Source organism: Haemaphysalis longicornis, unplaced genomic scaffold, assembly GCF_048455015.1.
Source record: "Haemaphysalis longicornis isolate Haplotype H1 unplaced genomic scaffold, Haemaphysalis longicornis Haplotype H1 scaffold_6, whole genome shotgun sequence".
NCBI classification, from domain to species: Eukaryota; Metazoa; Arthropoda; class Arachnida; order Ixodida; family Ixodidae; genus Haemaphysalis; species Haemaphysalis longicornis.
This window is the reverse complement of record NW_027526407.1, coordinates 106,414,180-106,439,162: the sequence shown is the minus strand read 5'-3', so window position 1 is coordinate 106,439,162 and position 24,983 is coordinate 106,414,180. Positions and strand designations below refer to the sequence as shown.

Here is a 24,983-nt window from a genome sequence, read left to right as displayed (position 1 = left end):
TCGCGCGGCATTTCGTAGCACGCTCGGAAGGGGATGGAGGTAGTGCGCTGATTCCTGCCTACAAAATGCAGCAGGGTTCTTACAGGGACAACCAGGCGTGTGGGTCAGCGCCTCAGACTGCGTAGGTGTTTTCATTAGGGTAGATATCATTCGAGCTTGTTGAAGGTCTTCTCGAATAACCTCTGTGAATAAAGCGACTTGGGCCAGCGGCGTCGTCAAGAACAGTTTCCGCAGTTTTTTACGCACATCGTCGCAGACCATTCCACGCAGTGTATCCGTTGCAACAACAACTTCGTCACAAGATTCGGAGTAAAGTGCAAATTTGCCGGTGGTGCGATTTTGAGCAGTTCCCCGGAGTGTTATCGATTGCAGCGGTACCTAAGAGGAATATTTGGACGCTTTTTAAGTGCGAATACACTTTATAAGCGACCCTGAATTCCGTTGACCGCCGTCCGTCCACATAGCAACAGCTGCGGGTGCGCGCGCTCCTCGTCTTCCTTGGCAACGGGGGGAGATGGGCGCGCGCTGCCTGGCCGCTGACATGGCACATACCCACGTGGGGGATTGGCCAGAAATCTCCTCGTCTTCCTTGGCAACGGGGGGAGATGGGCGCGCGCTGCCTGGCCGCTGACATGGCACATACCCACGTGGGGGATTGGCCAGGAATCGGGCGTGAGAAGGGCTAATGCACCCGCTTAAAGGAGTACTGACACGAAATTTCAAAGCTGAGATCCGTTCTAGCAATCAAGTACAACGACAACACAAATAGGTGTCTGTGCATGGCACATACCCACGTGGGGGATTGGCCAGGAATCGGGCGTGAGAAGGGCTAATGCACCCGCTTAAAGGAGTACTGACACGCAATTTCAAAGCTGAGATCCGCTCTAGCAATCAAGTACAACGACAACACAAATAGGTGTCTGTGAATAAATGCACCTTTCTTTCTTTGTAGTTGTGTGTGTGTGTGTGTGTGTGATCTCTCCATCGCGAACATTACCGAACCGCGCAAATTGAACTCCTGCATTCGCACTTTCACATTCTTCACCTCGGGGAAATGCGGGGAAATGTTTTCGCGCATCAAACACCGCAGCTCAGGCAGAGGGGCCAAATCGAAAGAACGCGTGGCGTGGGCCGACGTAGCCAGCCCACAGGTACCAGAGCAGAAGGCAGTGCCTAAACAAGTGGCGAGTCCACCACAATCCAGCCCGGAGATGCTCAAGCTCAGGAACGAGAATGAGCGCCTGAAGAAGCGTATTGCTGATCAGGACGCACGAATGTTGGAAATGAACAGGAAGCTGGATATGCTCCTCGTTAACCAGCGGAGAGCACAAGCACCCGTGATTGAAGTAAAGACCAAGTCGCCGGCTGAGGAGACGACGGAGGAGGAGGTCCCGATGGATGGGCCCGGACCACGGGTCAAGAGGCGAGCTATCGAAACGCGAATGATCGACAGGAGAATCCAAAGAGTGGAGGAACGACTCGACAAGATTGAAGAGCGCTTTGAAAGATTCGAGGAGTCAACGAACCCAAGGCTGGCGGCGCTGGAAGCCACGACGGCCGACATCGTTGTCCCCCTCACCAAGTTCGAGCAGATGTTCCAGGCGATGCAGGGGACGCTGGTGCAGATGCAAGCGGCTATCGCGAGACTGAGCACAGGAGCACAATATCCAGAACCTAACCTACGACCAGTATGGCCAGGGCAGCAATAGCCCCCAGGTGAGAGCTCGTGGTTTTGCAATAGAATTCGAACGGACTGCAAGGCAAAAGGGCATCACTACAACAGTACATTGGGCAACTCACCCGACGGTCGGATGTTATATTACGGCAACAGACGCACAGCGAGGCTCCCCCGAACATGGCGGGGTACCGCTCGTGCGCCAGCCCACCCAGCACGTGAGCGATTGGGAAGAGAACGGGGTAGGGAGTGTGTACCCTGGTGAAGAAGGGGATCACCTACTTCGGGCACGCACTACTGAGCAATAGCGCCATCGAGTACCGAGCGGTCGAGATTGTCACGGGTAGGAGAAGGAAAGAGAGCACGTTCGTGATCAACATCTACAGCAATCCGAAGCACTACCAGCAAAAGTTCAGGACCCTCGTGCACAAGGTGAACCAGTTGGCTGGAGACAACGGCGCACTGATGTGCGGAGACTTCAACGCTGCACACACCGCGTGGGGGTACCCGAAGACGACGGCGAAGGGGCGAAGCCTGTTCGCGGAGACCACGGACGCTGGATACCAGTTGCTCAACGTCCCGGCGGCATACACGAGGCACGGCACGTCGGTACAGCGGGACACCAACCCCGACCTGGCGTTTTGCAAGACGGCCGGCGCAAGAGCCGGGGTGCAATGGCGGAATACGGACGAGACGCTAGGCAGCGACCATTGCATCTTGGAGATCGTCGTACCGCTGAAATCCAGGGCGCCGGCACCCAGAGCGCAGTGCATTCCGGATGGGAACGCGTATCGCGAGGTCCTGGGCGGGATCCCAGAACGGATTGACGATATTGACAAGTAGACGCAGGCCCTCAACGAGGCGGCGCGAATGGCCACCACGGAAGTCGAGCTGGGCGACACGGCCACTCAGGCCGACAGTCGGCTCGCGCACCTCCTCGAAGCGAGGAATTCCGTACGCGACAGGTGGAAGCAACAACGACACAATCGCATGCTCCGAAAGAGGGTGGCTCAGCTTATTCGGGAGATGAAGAAACATAGCGCCGTACTCTGAAGACAGCAGGGGAACGCCGTCTGTCAGGAGGCTGACGGTCAGATACACAAGAGTCGCACCTGGCAGCTGCTGCGCCACTTGCTGGACGAGACCAAGACCAAGGGGACGCAGCACCACGTCGTCGCCCGTACACTGCAAAAGGCGAAGCAAGAGCTCAGTGAGTCGGAGGTCCGCCGACGCCTGAACAACAAATACCTCCCGTCCACCCCGCCGGACCACCTCCCGTACTACGCGGGCACGGACAACGCCCGCCTCGACGAGGACATCGAATAGTGGGAAGTCCGCGCGGTGCTCCAGCCGATCAACTGCAGGTTGGCGGCGGATCCGACAAGGTGACGAACAAGCCTCTCCGCAACCTCAACGACGCGGCCGTCACGGCGCTGACGTGATACTACAACGAGTGCTGGCGTGCAACAACAACGAACATTTATTTAAAGGCAAGTGCGTGCCGGCAAGTTGCTCAAGAAATGGAAGGAGGTGAGGATGGTGCTTGTTCCGAAGCCGGGGAAGCCACCGCACATCGAGAACCTGAGGCCGATCTCGCTAACGTCCTGTGTGGGCAAAGTGTTGGAGCACGTGCTACTCAATCGGTGGCAGTCGTACCTCGAGGAGGAAGGGCTGTACCCGGACACGATGCTGGGTTTCCGAGCCAAGTTGAGCACCCAAGACGCCATGTTATTGATCAAGCACGAGGTGATTGACCAACCGACTCGCTCCATGGACAACCGTATAGTGCTGGGCTTGGAAGTACAAAGTGCGTTTGACCGGGTTCACCATTCGGCAATACTTGAGCAAGTGTCCCGTCTGAACATGGGACGGCGAACGTTTGCATACATCAGGGACTTCCTCACCGAACGAACGACGACGATCGTGGCCGGGGACATGGATCTCCCCAACAAGACAATGGGCAGCGTGGGTACACCGCAGGGGTCGGTGTATCACCCATACTCTTCAACATGGTGATGATCGGGGTGGCCGAGGGACTCGAAGGCCTCCCGAACGTCAAATACACCATCTACGCCGACGACATAACGCTCTGGGTGACGGGAGGTAATGACGGCCACATCAAGGCTGCGTTGCAACGAGCGACCGACGAGATCGAGGATCAATTGAGATGAACGGGGCTGGTGTGCTCGCCGGCAAAGTCAGAGCTCCTGATCATCCCGCGGCGCAGGAGGAGCAGGAGCGGAGCAACCGAGCCGGACCTCAATTCGAAGACGAATGACGGGATGGCCATCCCGCACGTCAAATCACTACGAGTGCGGGGCCTGCACATTGACGCACTCAGACACAACGAACTTACGATCAAGAAGCTGGATACCAAAGTGGCGATGGCCATTCGGCTCATCAGGAAGGTGTCCACCCGGCACTTTGGCATGAAGGAGGCAAGCCTCCTCAGGCTCGTGCAGTCGGTTGCGGTCATCGACGTGGCTTACGTTGCGGCGTTTCACGATTGGAAGGCGGCGGAGCGCCAGAAGTTAGACGCGATAATACGCAAAACGTACAAGGCAGCGCTAGGGCTGTATACGCACACGAACACAGAAAGACTCCTGGAGCTAGGGGTGCGCAATACGTTAAACAAAATTGCCGAAGCTCAGCGCACAGCGCAGCTAGCGAGATTAGCGCAGACGAGAATAGCACGCTCGATACGGAAAAGGATAGGCTATCGTGGACAGGGGTTGCAAGGTGAAGGGAGTCGGGCATCGCTGCCGTGTGGGTTGCTCCGCCAACTGCAGTTGCCGCCCATGCCCAAGCACATGCATCCCGACGTCAATCAAGAACGAAGGCTCGCGAGGGGAAAAGTTCTCACGGCGACGCATGCGTCGGACACCGGCGCCTACTACGTGGAAGTGGCCAAGTATCCAGACAGACCGGCCGGGTACGTACGCAGCGGTCGTGGTCACGGCTACCTCCGGGGAGCTGTACACGACGGGCAGCGTTCGGGCGCGGAGCTCGGATCAGGCCAAGGAGCTGGACATTGCGCTGGCGCTTGTGAACCCGAAGTGCTCTACAGTGATTAGTGATTCGCGAACGGCGATGATGAACTACGTTACAGACAACTTGTCCCCCAGCGCAGTGAGGGTGTGCGGGGCCCTACAATTCAGGCGGCTGCCGGTGACGGTGAAATGGTTCCCGCACACGTCGGCCCGGTCTGCACGGGCGAGAACCGCAACGAAGAGGCGTACCGAGCGGCGCGCGCACTCACCAGTCGCGGCGTAAGCTCGGACCCCCGACCTATGGGGACGGACGACGACGAGGTGATACCGCTCACCTTGTACAAAGATACTCTGAAATGGTATCGGGATAGCAGGCTGGTTTTTCCGCAACCCCCTCATAAGCTCACCAGGTAAGAAGCGGTAACGCTGCGACAGCTACAAGCGCACGCGGTTTGGATACCAGTGATAGCCAAGCACGTATGCCCGGAAGTCTATCCCAGTAACATGTGTGCGGTGTGTGAGAAGGAGAGAGCCAAGATGGCTCACATCCTGTTGAACTGTAACGTGAAAGAAGGTACTACAGAAACGTTACCACCGCACCTGGCCCGTGCGGTAGTTAGCAAGGACTACGACGCCCAGCGTAAGGCCATCCAGCAAGTGTTGGAAGCCCTCGAGTGTCAGCGGCCGAAAGCACTGTGTCCTCGGATGCTGGGTGTGAATAGGTAGCTGATGGCAAGGGACCGTCCAGCGGGACGTTAGGCCACGTCATATCTGCCGGACAAATAAAGACGTTTTCTCTCTGTCTCTCTTCTTTTCCGTCTAGTAAGCGGCGGCACGGGAACAAATTTCTTATCCAAAACCTTTTTGTAGTAGTATTGAGCGCTGATTTAGGGCAACAATTCTGGTTGTTCCTTTTTCGTGGTAGCTATTAAAAGTTTCGAGAATTCATATTTAGGTTGCGTACAGGTTATCAGTCAGATCTCGTAGTCTTTGAACTAGTGCCGGCTACATAAAAACACAGGCCGAAGAGTTTTTTCATCGTCCCACCTTTTGAAAACTTTCATGGGTTCCAGTGTCTCAAATACTTGTTCAGGGTCCTCGCCAGGTTATCTTCGGAACGCTTGTGATTAACGGAGCTAATGAAGCAGGGTGGAAGCAATGAATTTTCGCCCTATAGTGTTCATTGGCGGTATTTGTTTTTTGCACGAGACAACACCACGAATTGTTTCGGCATTTGGTAGCAAGATTACACTGGCTCACTGCTCCCAGAGTGCCTAGAAAGCTTAAACCACAACATATGCATAAAGGAAATATTAATATAGTCTTAAATTGCATCTCAACCAAATGTCACGTAGTGAAAAAAAAACAGAATCTTTTCAGGGAATAAAGTTTAGAAGAACTGCGAGTGGGGCTTGTTGATATGGGTTCATAATGGGAAACAGCGCAAAAAGAAAACTTGGACAAAAAAGACAACGGGACGAAGCGCTTCGTCCCGTTGTCTTTCTTGTCCAAATTTTGTTTTTGTGCTGTTTCCCATTATGAGTAAAGTTTCTTGCGGTGAACCTGTGCTCCACAAAAAAAAGTAACCATGCACAAGCATTCTAAGCAGTCACAGGAGTGACGTGAAGCGACAAACGTCGTCGAAATAAATGCCGGAAGGCTTTTTTATTCGCGGAATTATCGGCAGTGCTCTTTAAGGAACACATATTTTTGTGTGGACAAAATACATGAATAAAGAAGAAATTTCTGGCAAAGTGAACGAACGGAAGCACCCTTAACCTATCAAAACAAAGTTCACGGTACACCAAATAAAGAAGGACTAAAACGTGATTTGCTCAGAACACAAGATCAGAATGCCATTCGCAGAGCGGTTCAGGTCCCAATGCATGTAAAACTCAGGAGTCTTGGTTGGGGAACAAATGAACAGCAATAAATTGCAGAAATTAGCCATCATAAATATACTTGTCGGTAGCATTGAAAGAGTACCTTACCAGACAGCTACAAGCGAAATATAGTTGACGGCGTATTTTTGGGACGCGTACAGTTTTCGGACATGCTCGAGTATTCGGGGTTCTAGAGACAACCAGGACACACCTCATACACTCAATGTATTACGAAGCTCAAAATGTCCGGAAGGCTGGGTAGGGCTGTCCGATTTTTCGGACTATCCGAGCGTCAGCCGGACCGGCTCACAAGCATACTGAGGTGTTGTAGCGCCGTCTTGCTTGTTTTTTTCCTCCTATAGCGTTTAAACGGTGCCGGCCTTGCAAGATTCTTGTTGAATAGTGACTCAGTCAACCTTCACGGGGGTAGAGTAGTCTAGCATGTGTCTGGCACTGACCAGCTCATCAACAACCTTCGCACTGCAGGCGCTGAAATTTCCTCCACGGTCAGGCTCTCAGAGGTCCCAGACGTGGCCTAAGATTGAAACTGTGCGCTCGGCTCACGAATGAAGAACTCTTTGGAAAAGTGTTTGCGCAGTTCAAGATTGACGGTGACGACAAGTCAACTGCAGCAGCGCGACCGTGGCAAGCTGAGCTAATGCAAGTGGTCACAACTATATCGTCAGCTTACGGCGGCACAACTCTCGCTGAAATTCAGGTGGACCTGCTCGCACGGAAGCGAAGCATGGTTCCGGAGCGCATTCCTTACTTTTTCCTCCTACACACTCAATGGGTAGTAAAAAATTGAGCTTTTGGGGGTCCATTTCCTTTTCCGGACAGCCTGGTTTTCGGGACATTTTCACGTGCCCGCAAGGTTCCGAAGAATTGGCCGTTGACTGTTTGTGACTCTGTTTTTTTTTTCAAAAGGCTCAATAGGCTCAAGATTTCTGCAAAAAAACAAAACACAGTAATATAAAAGACAAATGGCCAAGATGTGTATGCATCAAAGCTAGCAAAATGGATGTTAAGCCTCTCGAAAGCTCAATAAACGGGAAACAAGCTGTTAAACAAAAAGGTTAACTAGCCCATGTTCCCGCCGCAGAAAAGGAGAAAAATATTTTACGACGCATTTGCTCACTACCCGTAAACTAAATGAACATTTCAGACATACCGTGAAAGGCTTGTATCCAGAGGCGATAGCAATGTAACACCTGAAAACACGAGGAAGCCTTATAACAAACCGGTACTACGTCCTACAACAAAAATGGCCGCGTATGCGCTCCTTCGGTTGCAAATGTCTACAAAAATGTATAGTCTTTGTCCACATTTGCCAAGTAAATGCCTACCTTTGCTTTCGCGCTCACCTCTCGTGCTTTTCATAATACTGCGTTCTTACCAAGGTAAACCCACTAATGTTTTGCTCAAGTAAATTTAAATTTACCGCGTTCCACTACTACGGGCCAGGGTTGTGGATGCCAGCGCTGTAGTACGGTTGAGACGAACGTCAATCGAGGCTACCTACTTAAACGTTTATAGAACCACGTTGCCCTACTCTACTTGCGCTCAAAGCAGAACTTGAAACCTATACTGGAACCCTTCGTTGCTGCTTCCGTGCGATTTCTGAAAAGCCACCAGGAACGCAGGCAGCAGCAGGCGAGGGTTTACTACAGTAGATGTAGTATATCATTTGCTATCGCTTAAACCAAGGCTCCATGAGGTGTTTCATAGACACCGCCAATATCACTTATGTATTGATGTTCTCCCATACCTTCACGTAATGTCTTTTTCTTGTTCAACATTGTTTACTAATATGAGCATTGACACCAGACATTGACGTTCCTATTAGTCTATGAGTATATAAGACAATTGCGCAGAGTTTGATCGACTTTGGCAGCGTGGCTGAATCGAGTCACAGACAGACAGACAGACAACCAGACAGACAGACAGACTGACAGACAGACAGACAGACAGACTGACAGACAGACAGACAGAGAGACAGACAGACAGACAGACAGACAGACAGACAGACAGATAGACAGAGAGACAGACAGACAGACAGACAGACAGACAGATAGACACACAGACAGACAGACACACAGACAGACAGACAGACAGACAGACAGACCAAAATTTCTGGGTTGAAGTATCGCAAGAAAGACTATGGTTTTTGAAATAAGGGCAGCTGCCGTTAAGGCCAAATTATTGGTTTAGCTCTGCCCCTCCCAGCCGCCACATTCGTTCTCAAAAAGCGGCGCTGCGGCTTTGAGACCGCGCTTCTTCCTGAGGGACGCTCTTCTGTCTCCCCATCTCCCTTTTTTTAGAAGACGCGGCTGTTGCAGCCCACATGGCCGGCCGAACTTGCTCTGACAGTTCTGTATGACAGGCAGGCACAGATCTTTTTGTGCGCCGGCTTTCACCACTCTCCCAAAGTGGACCAAGCTAGAACGCCATAGAACCTAGTACAACCGTCTTCGCGAACACGGCGTCTGTAGCTGAGCTTTTCTTTGCTTGGCACTTGAAAATCGCCCGCACGTGCACAGGCGAGGAGAAGAGTACGAGATAGATCACGCCACAAGCAATGGAAAAAGTGTTCTCCACGGTCCAGCAGTGCTGGCGTGCGTGATGATGTCATTATTCCGCCAGATCTTCCGGCGAACGCTGGCAGGCCCGTCATAAAATTAAATACCATCGCATTTATTTCCAAGTACGGGTTACAGAGACCTTAAGCCTAGTAGCTAACCTTAGCTAAACAAACAAGACTAGTGACAGTTTATACAATGATTTCGAATATCTAATAGATAGGGTGAACGCTCCATCCAGTGTTTCGATTAAAGCTTTGACGCCAACATATAGTAGAATGACGTAGCTAAAGACGGTGGAACAATTCTAATTTAAAAGACCTGGTGGGGGCGGAAGAAATCATCTACTAAGTGCAAGCCAAGCTAAAACTCTCGAAAGTAAAGCTGCACGCAAGAACTTTGGTTAATACTCCTGTGTGTCGTGGTTGGCAACGCAAACTGACCACTAATGCCCGGCATGTTGTTTGTATAAACGAAAATATTCAAAGGCTCTAATGACAGCTTTACAGAGTACATGACGCATCTCCTTTGTTTTACAGCTACCAACTGCCGGCCAGAATTCCACACTTCACAATTTAGCAGTATATTCGGCTAACTAGGGTAAAAACGTATTTCTACAAAATGCATATCTCATAAAAATTTGGGCTATTTTGGGTTAATGCTCAAGTAGCTTTGTGTATGCTATTTTTGGATGGCTAATGCTTTACATTAAATAAAGTTTCGCTTTAAAACATGGTTGTAACTTCCCAGCGCCAACGACATGATTTACGAAATGTGCAGGCTAGCATTTATAATATTTCAAACGTGTATACCTGCTCAATTCTAATTGTCCTTTAAATAATCTCCTTAATTCACTTTTTTTCAGTTTTATTCAAGAGCACCGTACGTGTGGACGTATCTAGGAGGTCCTGAAGACGAAGGAATTCGCTGCAAAGCAGATAGACTCACAGTAGCTTACAAAAATAAATTTGAATTTAGGAGAAGAGAAACAAAGGGTGCATGGAGGTAAGCAGTGGTTTTTAAACAGGCTTTTAAAGACCTAGTTTACGGTTTTTACAGGTGCGCTATCGTTTCAGTTGTACACAGCAGTTCACCGCAAAACTACGTAGACGCCGATCGCAGATGTTGATTTATATACGAGGTAAGATTAATTTTTTGCTTTCACGTATTTGTGTCTCATTCGAAATCTTTAGTGTAGGCCTTTATAATTCTGGTTTATTCAAGTTCCAACAAATATCTGTTCATTCATACATCACAATTCAATCAACACAATTTTCAAAAAAGGTCGAATATAAACACACGCATCTCCGAAGGCGATGGAAAACGCCGAACATAAACGAAGGTTTTATAATAACGAGAAGCATTTTATGCAAGCTAGCAAAGAATGTGCTATCCAGAACCGCTTGCTCGGGTTCTCGGGCGATTATAGGGCTATATATGCAACCGCTTAAACCATTAAAATAGTGGATGGCCAAAAAGCTAATTTGAGCAGTTATTGTGGACAAAACTGCGAACTATTACGTCAGCAATAAATCGGTTTGTGAGTACTACTGCAACTCTACTAGGGTCGCACGGAAAAAGTTAGCGGAATATGCCGAAATCTTACCTGACTCACCTATATTTCGCCTTTGCCACGAAAATATTCGGTCAACAGAAAGTGATATGCGTATGATTGCCGTGTTCATTAGGTTCGCTAAAGTGTATGTCAATACAACTCACTCTCTACTAACAGCAAAACAGCGCTAGTGCTTGAGGCTACATTTGCCGGCGCACACCTCACGACACATACACAAGAGAATTTCTTTGATTCTGCCATTCTACCCTCTAGAGCAAGCATTTTGCCTCATTCAGGTGCGTCGCGCAGTGCACTTGAATCATCGTAACAGTTAACTGAGGAAAGCGGTGTGCGATGTCCGTCACGTTCATTGTCGTATATTTTGGCTAATTTCTGGAGCAAAAATAATAGAAACAACATCTTGAGCAGCGTTGTAGGTTTGTGTGAAGCGGATATTTTCGCATTAAGAGAAACACGGCTAAGCGCGCGTATATGTGATTCTGAGGGGTTTTCTACCTAGACATATTTCAATGGGTATAGTTGCGATCGCGACGAAATGCAAGGTGGTGGCACTTTGCAGGCTGTTTCAGAACGTTTACAGTAGTTGTGCATGAATATTCCCACCAGACGTGGTTCGGTTTGGTGTTATATTTCGAAAATTAATATGAAACATATCTCTCGCGTTTCTTATTGTCCTGCTAATGCTGATGCCTCATTTCTTGACGACTTGCATGACAATTAACGATACTAAAACACGATACTCGATTTCCGCTGTAACATTGTTAGGCGACTTTAACTACCTGTCTATCGACTGGACGGTCGAGCATTCCGGCTGTACCACATATTCCTCCCCATTTCAGGCATTCTTGAAGTCTCGTAATGTTAAGGTTGACGGAAACCATAGCTAATCCTACAAGAGTACAAACACTTCTGCCAACGTTCTTGACCTAGTTTTAACGACAAATCCTGAACGTTTCAACGGCCTATCAGTTCTTCCATGTCATTCTCTATTGGATTTCTACTTGGACGCTAGTACTGTCAAGGCCCCCGCCAAATGTAAAATAATTTGATAACTTCAACCTTCAACTTTTCGCTTTTTTAGATGAGAATTTGCCTTACTTTGAGACACATTCTGTCCAAGATAAATGGAAAGCGTTTTCTAATAAAACGACGGAACTCAGGCGCATGTGCATTCCGCCCAAGGCAATATCAGAAAACCCGAAATCACCAAGGTGCAACGACTTCCTAAATGAGCTTTCCCCCCAAAACAAAAGATTATTTCGTGCGGCCAAACAACATTCGTCTGAGTACCAATGGAATGCTTTCCAAAGGGATGCTGATGCGTACATTCAGGCAATCCGCAATGCATACACAATTTTTTATGAACATGTTTCCGTCAATGCCCGCACTAAACCCTAAGGAGTTTTGGATTATTGCTAATAATAGACACAAATGAGGTTTCCTTGACTGATGCTCAAGCGACGGCTGTTTCACTCAACGATTGTGCCACTTTACTTATTACGTATATGTAAACATCTCTTCTGTGGCTCATTGTAGGTTCCGAGCTGTTTTATGAACTGGCTTCACTGTTATATTACCCATTACAATTATCCTGCCGGCATAGTTAAACAGTTAGATTCCTTGAAGTTGTCCTCTTCATGCGGTATTGACTGCATCAGTGTAAGACTTCTCAATGAAACAAAAAGGCTTCATGAAGTTTCAAATAAAAATTCTTTCATCAATTCCTAAATCCAGGTGGAAATAGAGATGACAGGCAAATGGCGAAGGTGGTCCCTATTCAAGAATCCGGCGCGAAGCATTCGCCTTTTAATAACCGACCAATTTTTCTTACAAGGGTCCCATGTACAATATTTTCAGATATAAGACTCCAACAACTTTTTTACACCGTGCCAACATGGACTCAGTCAAGAATTATTTTGACGTAATCCAACTAGTATATTTAGTATATTCTTTAGTATATTCCTTGCACATGTTGACCGACCGTCGATCTCAAGCCGGCTGAATTTTTTTACACTTCACCAAAGCTTTTGATAAAATAGTTGTTCACCTTTTGATAATAAAACTTTGAAGTATAAACATTGATTTGCCTTTGTAAACGTGGATTGAAAAACTCCTAAACAATCGATCTCAATGTCTATGTGTAAATGGTGTCGTTGTCCCTTGCCCCACTAACGTCAGGTGTGCCACAAGGCTCGGTCCTAAGACCTATACTCTTTTTAACATAGAACAGTAATAACTCCCCATGAAGTGTATCATCCTCTTTTGTTCATATATTCGCAGACGACTGCGTTGTCTATCGTAAAATGTTTGATAGTGCTAACGTCTCCCAGTTACGGGCTGATCTTAACAATATCGCCGAATGGTGTGCCACGTGGAAGATGAACCTTAGCGTAAATATATGTAGCGTCATACGCTGGTCCCGTACCAATTCTACCCCAGCTGATTACCTTCTTAACAATATCAGTGTGAAGCCAGTAGCCAGCGATAAATTTATCGGTGTATATAGCGCTTCCGATCTCAATCAGCAATGACACATTAAATGCATAATAACAACGCCAATCGCTCACTCGGCTACTTAAAATGGAACTTTCCTAAAAGCCTTCTTGCTACCAAATTATTTCTGTACAAGTCCTTGATTTACTCAAAACTCGAACATGCTACATGTCTGGAACCACATATTTGGAAAGTGATAAATTCTCTTCACTTAGTATCAAAAATTCTACACGGTTCCTTTTGTCGAACCGCACATCGCACTAGTACCTTAACGTCAAGAAAAAGGTTGTCTTTCCCTCCCTTGGTGTTGCGCAGCAAAATTTCTCCGCTATGCCCATCTCGTAAAATTTACCATCACCAAATATTCAGCCATGATTTTATCAGTCGCGTCTTCTACGTTTTATCCCGCCGAGTACAATGCTAGTAAGTCTATCTTACCACGTGTTATCACTATTCATTTTTTTCATTCAATCATACCACGCACGGCTGATGAGTGGAATTGCCTCCCCTCAGATTTGGTGTCAATTGTTGATAACGAATTCTTTCATGCTAAAATCAGAGATTTTATTCTTCAGCAGGATCTGTCATTTGTACTTATGATGCTTGTTCGCTGTAATATTTGCTATTCACTAGTACTTGTAATTGAACTTTTATGACCCTTGCGGTCTGTTTTCTGTGTCTATCTATTCACTGCAATTCCGACAGCGCCTACTTTTCTTTGGCGCTAACATGCAAAAGGAGTGTCAACATATTTGTCACTTCAAATGCACTGGGCCTTCTACTCATATCTTTTTCTTTCCCACACTCCTCTGCAATGTGACTGCGATCGAGGGCGAAATCGATGAAATGAAATAAAATCAAACACCAGTTATGCTGCGCCAACGTTTTCTTCGATGCAATCTTGTTCTCAATAGGTTTGCCCGATGCAGGTTTGGGCACGTTCGTAGAGCGAAACAGAACCGGAACCTTGGCGCAGACAAGCAGGTTTTCCGGGACTTTGTAAATTTAAACATCTGCACCGCCGGAGTATACTAACATGCGAAGCCATTTCCATAGCACGAGGCCAAACTGATGTTTCCATAGCTTTTCAATTGGCATTTCCATAGCACGAGGCCATAGCACGAGGCCAAATATCCCAAATTGAGAACTACGACATACATGTTGTAGAGGTGGTTGTGTTGCATTTTTTTGCCTCTCCCCCAGGCGCCATTTTCTGTAGAAGCGGCCAATAAAAAGCATTCGCCAACACATATGAACACGCGCACGCTCAATCGCCCGCACGGCCGCCAACCACCCCAAACAGACACACACGCACAGGCTCACACACACACGCACAGTCACACGCACACGTAAATACACACATACACATACACACACACGCACACGGCAACACGCGCATACACACACAAACCCAGACAAACACACACACGCACACGGCCAGCGTGCACACGCAAAGACAAACGCATCCACGTATACGCACTCCAACATGCCCATGCACGCACACACGCGCACGAACACGCGCGCACGTGCACATACACACACACGCATTCATGCATGCACACACCCACACACACGCACACACATGCACACACACGCGCACACATGCACAGACAGGCACAGCCGCATACACGCACACGCGCACGCACACACACACACACGCACACACACGCATTCACTCACTCACAAAAACGCAGACGCACGCAAGCAAGCAAGTACGCACGCACAAAAACAGAAGGTGTAACTTTTCGGAACACCTGAGGGTGCATTGAAAGGTAATGAAACGCACAGGCCTCAACGCCTCGCTTTATAAACGTGGTACGCTTCAATGAAGCATTGCGCCAAGTTTTTCATGGGGGTACGCAGGATAATGATGCACGACACACTTTATGTAAAGAGCTGAGCGGCAAAATTGAAGGAAACATAATACGGGGATTTGCGTCAAGATTCAAACCCAATAGCCGGAAAGCGGGAGTCCGGTGGGCACCTTCCGCTCAAAGACGATATTCGGCTATATTTATGTAAACGTGGACATACGCCTAGTGGCTCTTACATGGAAACGTGTGTTGGAGAAAAGTCTTGCGGCCTACAGCAGTTACTACAGCCCTGAAATGAGATAAGCAGGAGCGCATGTGAAATGTAGTAGGATACTTGAAGGGCTTACCTGGGGGAAACAAATTTGGAAGAGGGATGAAATAAACTTCGAAACACAAAGTCACATACCGTAGATAGCAATGAGTGAACTCATTCGCCCCATGGGAGGGAACCAGGAGTGAGATGGACATGGTAGTCAATGAAACAGCAAAGAAAGTTGAGGCCTTTATTGAATACGGAGGACTGGCAATGACAAGTGGTGAAGCCTCTCATACATAATCACAGCAAGATGACAAACCAGTGCAATTATAAATATTCAACCAGTCAAAACAGCTAACGGAAGCACATTCTGTCATTTCACCGCTGCGATGGAATCTGAAGCGTTTACCTAAATCATCAATAAATGTAAAGCCTGCCACAGAGCGGCGCTTCAGAAAAAATGCAAGAAAACAAAAAAAAAGCCATTTTACAAATTGTTAAAATTCTCCCGGTAAGTCAGGCAGCGGGAAGACGCATCCCAAAATTAGTTATTCGCTTAGTACAACGCAACCTCAGTCAGAGAAGGGTCCCGACCCGCACATGCGTAAATGTTTAACGCGTCTCGCGTCCAGAAGTGAAACCTATATGCACCCTGCCGTTTATAAAGAAAGAACTACAGTGAAAGTGAAATAAAGAGCAGCGTAATTTTACACTTCAGTTTCATGCTCAGGAGACACAGTCATTTGCCCCCAATGAATGCGTTTTTCATCTCTGGTCTCCCATAAGCAAGCAAACAAGCAAGCAAGCAAGCAAGCAAATAAACAAACAAAAAAACTGCAAATTTGGCATCAAACAAACAAATGCAGACTCACAAATGCCTCGCGCTATGCAGCGCTTTGTGTGGCAGCTTCAGATAAAAAAAAAGGCATACACATGAATATATAGCTCAAGAAAACAACTTGAGTTCATTTCCAAAACTGTGTACATCAAAGTGAATGCTGCACTGCTCCTAATATTACGCCCACTGGAGCGGCGTTTTCACCATGAAATTCTACGGGGGAATAACAGCGACGATATTTGCTTCAGGCCTTGCATGATTATTTTGGTCCCCAAGGTAGGCAGGTGCACCCATAAGGCCCCCAATATTTTTGTAACTTTTTCGCTACCAGCTGGAGTAGGGGCCAAGATACTTGCACCAAAAGTGCCGAGTGTTCTAAAAGATATAGCATACATCCAGCTGCATGCAGGTTTTGGAATAAACCATAGGAAAGCGTATTTTGTGCATTCACATTTTTTGGATGGAAGAAAAAATATTGGGAAACGTACACATATTTTTATCATCTAGGAATATACTTTTCTCGCAGAATATGCACACAGGAAATTCTAAAGATTACAACAGTTGCAGAATACTGAGCATGTACTGGGAATATTAGTCCATATGACATATCATAAATTAGCCGAATTTTGCCCTTTAGTGTTCAAAAAAGATATCTGACAAGGTGGAGGTTGTTCTCAAAAGACCACTGGTAAGAGAAATTGCAGTACCGATAGAAGAATTTATTTAAAGTGACGCTGTTTAGTGCCAACCCTATACATTTCAGCGTGAACTAAAACACGCTGTGGTGTAAAAGCAATATCACGCGAATGTTGTAAGCAGGGGCCGTTTCAGGAGGGGTTTATGGGCTCTTAGCTTTGTTTGCATTGAAGCGACAAGCGTTTTATAAAGCAATGCGTGCGTTATGTATATTTTTTCTTTGGTGCGCTAGCATATTTATAGGAACCTCATGCCGAATGAAGGGTCTAGCGGAGGGCGGTTTGAACGCTTTTTGTCGAGTTTACGCGAGAAAACAAGATAGACCTCGTTCCGCACGAACAAATTGACTTTTTTTTTCGCTTGAATTGTCTGTTGTATATGGCAGATAGTTGCAGCAGAAACACACGAGCTAGTTTACAGATATACGATCATAAATAAAGAGGGACAAAAAAGGCCACCATATAAGACATGATTAATGAATGCCAAACAAGTGCGGCAAGGTGTGCCGGTTCTTTAGTATCCATCATCTTAAGCGGGTAGCAAATATGGTTTGCAACACCGTAAACCTATGTGATGTTCCTTCTAGAATTCCTGTCGGTTTATCGAACGTTTCACGTATTGTAGTTCTTTGTTCCGCGACAAAAGCTCCCACGCATGTTCTTCAGAATGAGTTGTCACAATGTGTTTTTCTGTTCTCCTCCACTTACCACAATTTATCAATATTTGTTTTACCTATCACTTTTAAAAACCGACCTACCGTAAGCGTAGCACCCAGAAACATACAGTAGAAAAGGAGAAAGCAGGGCGCCGCTAACTCACTACACATTTTATAAAGATCCGCTGATGTACTCAAAAATATTAACAACGCACACGTGAGCTCCAACCAAAGTTTCTCGTGTGTCTTCAGGAAGCAAAAAGTTCCCCGGAGTGCTGTGCCATTTAAAACACTGGTCTAGAGCCAAATACACAAAATAACATTGACGCCGTTGGTACAAAGAGCACGCTATTTATACCTGCGGCAACATATCCTAGTTCTGCACGCTGAGGCCAAGCAATGTTTTTTTTAATTACCAGAACGTACTATTTCTTTTGGTTGTGCCCCAAAAAGCCCGTTATTACGATGAAGGTTCCATGATCCGATTCACTACAGTGAGAAGTTACTAGTTACTTCAACCTACAGTCTTTGCGCAGTAAATCAAAGTGGCGGAATTGTGAATGCCGCTTGTGGCAGCTGCATCACAACTATAATAGCGTAGTAATCTTATCCGTGAAAAAGGACACGATATTGTTTTAGGACGGAAAACTTAAGGTAATTACGTGTGCTGTCACTTTATTTAGCTTTTCCATTTCTTGGGAGAGTTGAAGTTAGGCTGTAGATTTGAAATTCCTTGCTTTCAGTGTACATTCATTTAAATAAGTAATTGTTTCTCATAGCTAAGTAATAACAAACGGAAAACGTTGATCGTTCTACAAACAAAAGATTCTTACCCAGATACACGCGAAAATAATATAGGTGTCTCCAAGCCTACATAAAAATTGAATTGGCATAATTGAGGATATGTTGTGAAGTGTGATACAGATAGCGTCTTGTTTGACGCGAAAGTACCTCAGTATTTCTATTTTAAATTGCGTAGTAGACAGAACGTACGATGATGATATGTTTCTCTTTCCTTGCGTGAACATCCCGTTTTATGGGTTATGGTATGTCAGGCTGTCGGCAATGTTATCACTATTCTAGCGCTGTTTGTCATAAGAAGCAGGTTTCCTTATTAGGTGTTACGTTTTGCCTGTGTGCACGGAAAAGTGAATGCTCTTCCCAGTGATTTCGATGAAACACAAACATACCTACAACATACAAGTGGAAAATTCCTAAGATTGTCGTGTGCAGCGCTCGACAGGAGCCTAAGGAGTATAACAAAAAGTTGGTTTACGGCTAATTTCAACCGGAAAGGCAAAATGTCATATTTTAGCTTGCACTATTCGTCCTAACAGCCTCGCCAGAACCTTGATGCTTCAGAGTTCCCTCTTTACCAACTATCCAGACCCCTTTGGAAAAACTCTTTCTCATCTTCTTTATAACGAACACGAAAGAAGTATATCGAGTGTAATGGGCAATATTTACTGTTGTTTTGCCGAAGTGCGGAACATTGAATTTCTTTTTTGTAGTAAGACATTGACCTTTTCCCAATAAAAAATGCTTGGACTGCATATTATTGAATGCTGGTAAATGGCTGACCAGCACAAAATAACAGCGTGTTTTTCTGCGGTGTATACACGATAGAGTTCTTAAAAAAAGCATGACATTGTTGTGGCTAAGTTGTTGTACTTCGGGAAGTTCCCCGTGGAGGGCTATCCTTGAGTGGTTCGTCCAGACATGTCGCCCTACATAATCCTGTAAGTGTTGTTTTGGTATCTATTATGCCACGATTGCTCATTGTCTGCCAACCATGTAGAACCAGTCGTGCCAGCCTCTAGTGTAGATAAAAAGAACTAATTTTGTATTAGCCATAGTACTTTTGTTCATTTACCACACAACTTATTTATGTCCCAGATATGCTCTTCGCCGAAGAGGAGATGGTATATATAAACGAGGACCGAGACTGTGGAGTATTTTTTACGGATTATTTTAATGGTAAGCGATTGCGATTGAAGCAAAAATTGTTTTCTGGATATCGCCTCTTTTGTGTGGACGATAAACATGTGGCCGAGTGGATACCTATGCGTTGCCGCACGAGTATTGCGTAAAAATAATGATTTAGGAACACATACATACAAGAATAAAGCTACAATTTCTGCAATGACCAAACATGAGTCATTGCGTGCCGCTACTGTAACAAGGCTAGCTTTGAAAAAATTGTATTTTTCCTTCAAAGACACAGACTGCCGCTTAAAAAAACTGCGTACCGAAGACCAGAAGTTTAAGAGATATGTTTGTTAAGTTGTCTGCGATCAAAACTAGACTGCCTTTTGTTTGATGGTATCTACGTTCCCATTAAGCATTCCATTTGCGAGCCGGATGATGATAATTCCCAAGCACAAGTAGTCATTCTTGAATACAACGTTTATGTTTCTCATGTTTTCAGTTTACGCAAAGGTGTGTGTTATCGGGCTTTATTTTTACAAAACTAACATGCCGACCTTTAATAAAATTCGTAATATTCAAATCGTCCTAAATAGTTGCGACATAATTCATTAGCTTGCAAGGGATAAAACATTTGGGGCAATCAAAGCGTTTATGTAGTTTAGCATGAAGCCGAAATTTTTAAAGAAGTAAACCGTTCTCGCCACCGCAAAAACCACCTCTCATTTTTTCTCGCATATCTGATTTCTGCGTAGAGAAAATCACCAGACACGAGCAGGCGTTTCTGCCGCAGTGTTAGATGGATGGAGTAATTTTCTTCCGTAAATTTTTGAATATGAAGCGCGGTAATGAGAATAAGTGACACTTCAAATGTATCCTGCTAATTACGCATTGCATATTTATTATTGTTATTGGTTTGTGCACATGTAGTCTTTTTTCCGTCGGTGCAACTTTGCACTTTAACGCATTGGAGATCACGGAAATGGCCGCAATGCGTATGCACAAATAACCCTCACTTGACCCACACAACCGACGAATGGCTCGGCCTCAGTTTTATCAGGGTAGTCATGCTAGCCTTACCTGTTGTCTTTATTATTCGCTGTAGCCTCACTCCTGCAACGCAGCTCGACTTTTCCGCCTTACAGTTGTTCGTGATTTGTATATTCGCAGCTTTGGTGCCGCCAGAATAGGTGTAGAAAAGGTTTGTTCGGGTTACCTCTATTGCTTTCAATATAAAAAAATGATGATGTCAAAGTTTTTAAATTTACAGCTGCACAGTAGCATTATTTAGAAAAAAAAGCCCCAGAAGCCCTCTAACACCAATGTCCTGCAAGGAGCTTTGGGTTTCCACCAATTAAAACAACGCAGAGAATCCAACACAGCTCGTCCGAGCCTATAGTTAAAAAGTGTCTACTCTGCTGCGAAGAAAAACCGGAAATATGATTGTAAAATAACGCGAAGGCTTCCGCGGGTTTATAAATTTTAAAATGTTGCGATTATATAACAGCAAAGCGCTATCGTTCTAACCAACTGCAAGAACAACGCACAATTTTTATTATTCACATTAGGCAGAAAAGAAAAGTAGCCGATTCTATTGTAAAACGCAAAGTGACTAGTTCATTGTCAGGGACCGGAAGTACTGTAATCTTTCTAGGTTCTCGATATTCTTCATTCTGAACACCGGGAAGGGTTTTAAAGTGTTTCGGCATGGCCGTAGTTTGTTCACCATTTTGTTGTGCGAAAGTACGGAGCCTAATAAGTGTGAATGCACTTCTTAAGCGAGCCTGAATCGTCCGCCGCCGTCGTCCGCATTGCAACAGCTGCGGGTGCGTGCGCTCCTCGTCTTCCTCCTCGTCTTCCCTAGAAACGGGGGGAGATGGGCGCATGCTACTCTCCTCCTCCTCTCTCCGCTCAGTGACTGCGGGTGTTGGGCGCCTCCTCTCCACTTCGGGCGGGAGAGCTCTCGCTCGCGTAGCGGGCGCTCCGCATTCCGACGCGTGAGGGCGCTCGTGTAGCCCTCGCCGTAACGGTGGGCGCTACTCTCCTGCTCCTCTCTCCGCTCAGTGACTGCGGGTGTTGGGGTCCTCCTCTCCACTCCAAGATCACGATATCCACCGTAATCGCGCAATCAACAACCGTACATTCGCACCTACACACTCTCCCCCTCGGGGTAGTGCGAGGGAATTTTTTCACGTTAGCCATCCGAGCGCGCCGTCTGGCTGCATGTCAGCACGTACCTCTTTTAGAATCTCCGTGATATCGTTCGTGTTAGTCGGTTAGTGCGATGTGGGGTACGCTTCACGCTACTGATGCGGCTTTTCCTTTGTTTGGGCATCGAGGGAAGTGGAATGCTCATGCCCAACATTGCTGGTGAAATCTTGACGTAGAGGCGGCTGATAAGAATCTTCTGATTTATCGGATGTGGCTGAAATATAACAGGCTGCTTAGAAGGGCACGGTGTGAGACTCCAGGTTGGAGGCCTCCAGTTAACCCTTGAGCTGCGCGTTCCCCTCTCGGAACTGGTAGAGTCAAGTGCGGCATAAGGAAGTTAGGACGTTACACTCTGTAAAATGAGGTCGCTTGTTTGGGAACGTGAAGTGAATGCTCGACTGTAACGGCATCAGGTGAGGACACGGCGTCTACGGCGTTGGCGCTCGGGTTGCCCTTTTAGCGCTCACGATGATGCCAGAACACGCCATCTTGCACTTTCGAATTGGTGCGAAGGAAAGAGGCAGTGCGGGCCAGACACGCGGATTCCACTGCTAGATGACCACCGTGCTTAATAGCCACGCAGTAAAGTGTTAGCTAGCAGGGTTGAGCTTCGGTATGTTCGCGCCCATATTTGCGATACACAAGGTAATGTGGCCAGTACTTCGCCATGGGTATGATGTCGGGGCACGCGGAGCAAACAATTTGCTTGGGCTAAGGCCACACCTGAACTTTAGCCTTGTATTGTTGACAACGTGTGGGGTCGTAGGAGAGGCGAAGGTTAGAACAGCTAGATTGGTTTTGCCTATCCGTTGTGCCGCCAGCACTTCAACTTGCTCGCAGCGAATTGTAAATGTCAGAAAGACGTAATGCGGATTCGTCGCCAATACCAAAACCTCCGGGAATTCCAACGATCAATTTCCATTGATGATTTTTGTAGTCTATGGGAAAAGCTTTGTAAATAACGAGGCATTTCAAAACTATGTAGCACAATTTGGAGCCTGTCCAGCAAGCCTGTCCCGCGAAAACCATCGTTGGTCATTTCCCTCTCTCGGACACATGCAAGAGGACGTTGAACATCGCCTTTTTACGACGTTTTTCCCTCACGCCTCTCTTTTACACCACACTCCGCAGCCGACCATTATGGTTCCGGACATGGATACCAATCTCGACGCCCAATTTACTATGCGGAATTTCAGGCAGCTCTTTAACAGCGCCAGCGTGATTCTGCCCCTTTCCTTGTTGTAACATGACAGCACCCGCGCAACTTTCATGAGTCTACTTTAATAAGTCCATGATGAACTTTAATGATTCTAAGAAAAATACTCACTGCACCTCGGGTGACGTTCCCGATGACCTCAATAATAACATAGTTCTCCCAATGACCAGGCCAATGAGCTTTGGGCTTAGTAACCATAGGACAAGTTCACTTACCCCGACCATCTGCGAACCTATTAATTGCAGAATCAACAAACGCGTTCTGTATTACTTGAAATACGTGCGTCCGTCGTTCCACTCGTCACACACCGCATTCCCTCCTCACTGAAGCAAACATGACAGCCTTTGGCTGCTCCGACGAGTTCTCGATAGCACATCATGGGCTAGCAGTTCGGATTACGTCCTCACTACTAACGTGCGAAGATATATGATAATGTTAGCCAAACGGCGATACTCGAAGAGCTCGCTGTGGCCTTCCGAAGGCGATGGCCAAAATTATGTCCGCAATTTCTATAAAAATGAAGCAACTTTTTTCACAGTACGAATTCAGGTTGGGGCACAAGAACCCTTTGTCTGGATAGCGGTGTTCCGTAGTTTTTTTTTGTATTTGAACCCTGTTCTCCTCACGTTGGCCAAGGCACATGTCACCTGCAACCTCAGAAAGGACACTTCGGCGCGTTTGTCTATCTACGCTGAATACCTCATAGTGGATTAAAGCCTGTGTATGAATCCAGTGATGACATGGCTATCGAATTGCCGACTGCAGCAAAAAGCCTCGCAACCACACTGCCAACTGTCGGCCTTGATCTGGCACCCGAAAAGACCGAATTTCGGGTGCCAGATCCGAATTTCGGGTGCCAGATTTGGATACCAGATTTCGGATGCCGGAATCATACTATCTACACCAGTGAAACACAGGCGACACGCCAGCCTCAAAATACGGCCATATTCGTCTTCTAGGTGTTCCCATTGCTAGCCACAACAGGGCTCGGCAATGAGTAACGCCGCTTCGCAAAAACCAGAAAACAAAGTTGCGCCTAATCTCTGGCATTTCTAACATTTTTGGCGGCGCTAACAAATCGGCGTGTCTCACCCTCTCAAGGCAGTATTTGTCGGCCGTACCACGAATGGCTCCCCGCTTAACACCTCTCTCCGAAACACAAAAAGCGCTTAGCTGTTTTTTAGTGGACCACGCTTCGTACGATCACTGCTTTTCAAAGGCATGTTCTACTTGACACTCTTGAGCGGGCTGTTTCTGTCCCTTAATAGGAAAGCTACTCGCTGAAGCCGTACAAAAACACGTTTTGGCGGTCCCCAACAATGCAAGATACTGCGCTTTGTTTCTGGGATGCACGCACACTTCCTGTACGTCCGTCCGCTCCACCTCCCCTCTACCCGTTGGGCACGCCCGCCAGTTTGTTTCTCCAAAACAATCCGAATATCCCGTTCGGGTCCTACGCCTCGTGAAAAGGCACTTCAAGGCCTCCGCTAGGCGAGGTTTTCGGGTGACGTGAATATAGTTAAAGATACCAACCTCTCCCCTTGACGCCACCAGTAGCCGCCACCAGTTGCTGCGAAATACCCTGGCATGGGGTTCCTGAGTTCGACCGGACCTGCACTGCTCCTTCGCACATCAATCTTCGGCAGCGGCAACAGCCAGTGGACGCACTGTCTAATCAAGTTTTGGTCGCATTTCAGTTTTGGTCGCATTTCAGCCGGAGAAGATCGTCATCAGCCCAGCTGACCAGATCGCGCACGTGGCCGAGTTCGAGCATGGAAATCCCCCTTCTGCCCAGGAACTGACGTAGCGCCGGAAGTGCTCCGTTGATGTTCTGCGACCACCGCAAGTGCCTATAAAAGGAGGACCCACACCGGACGACGCATTTGGCAGCGGCAACAGCCAGTGGACGCACTGTCTAATCAAGTTTTGGTCGCATTTCAGTTTTGGTCGCATTTCAGCCGGAGAAGATCGTCATCAGCCCAGCTGACCAGATCGCGCACGTGGCCGAGTTCGAGCATGGAAATCCCCCTTCTGCCCAGGAACTGACGTAGCGCCGGAAGTGCTCCGTTGATGTTCTGCGACCACCGCAAGTGCCTATAAAAGGAGGACCCACACCGGACGACGCATTTGGCAGCGGCAACAGCCAGTGGACGCACTGTCTAATCAAGTTGTGGT

The 24,983-nt window shown here is 47.1% G+C and overlaps 1 long non-coding RNA gene across 1 annotated transcript in view; it reads left to right on the top strand.

The window, feature by feature from the left end:
• LOC144141859 (uncharacterized) overlaps window positions 1–24,983 on the top strand; it is a 40,560-nt gene that overhangs the window by 9,831 nt on the left and 5,746 nt on the right. The window contains exons 2-4 of the long non-coding RNA XR_013316720.1: window positions 9,993–10,132; window positions 10,204–10,268; window positions 19,352–19,432. This is a non-coding gene — a long non-coding RNA (uncharacterized LOC144141859). The remainder of the gene's footprint in view (window positions 1–9,992; window positions 10,133–10,203; window positions 10,269–19,351; window positions 19,433–24,983) is intronic.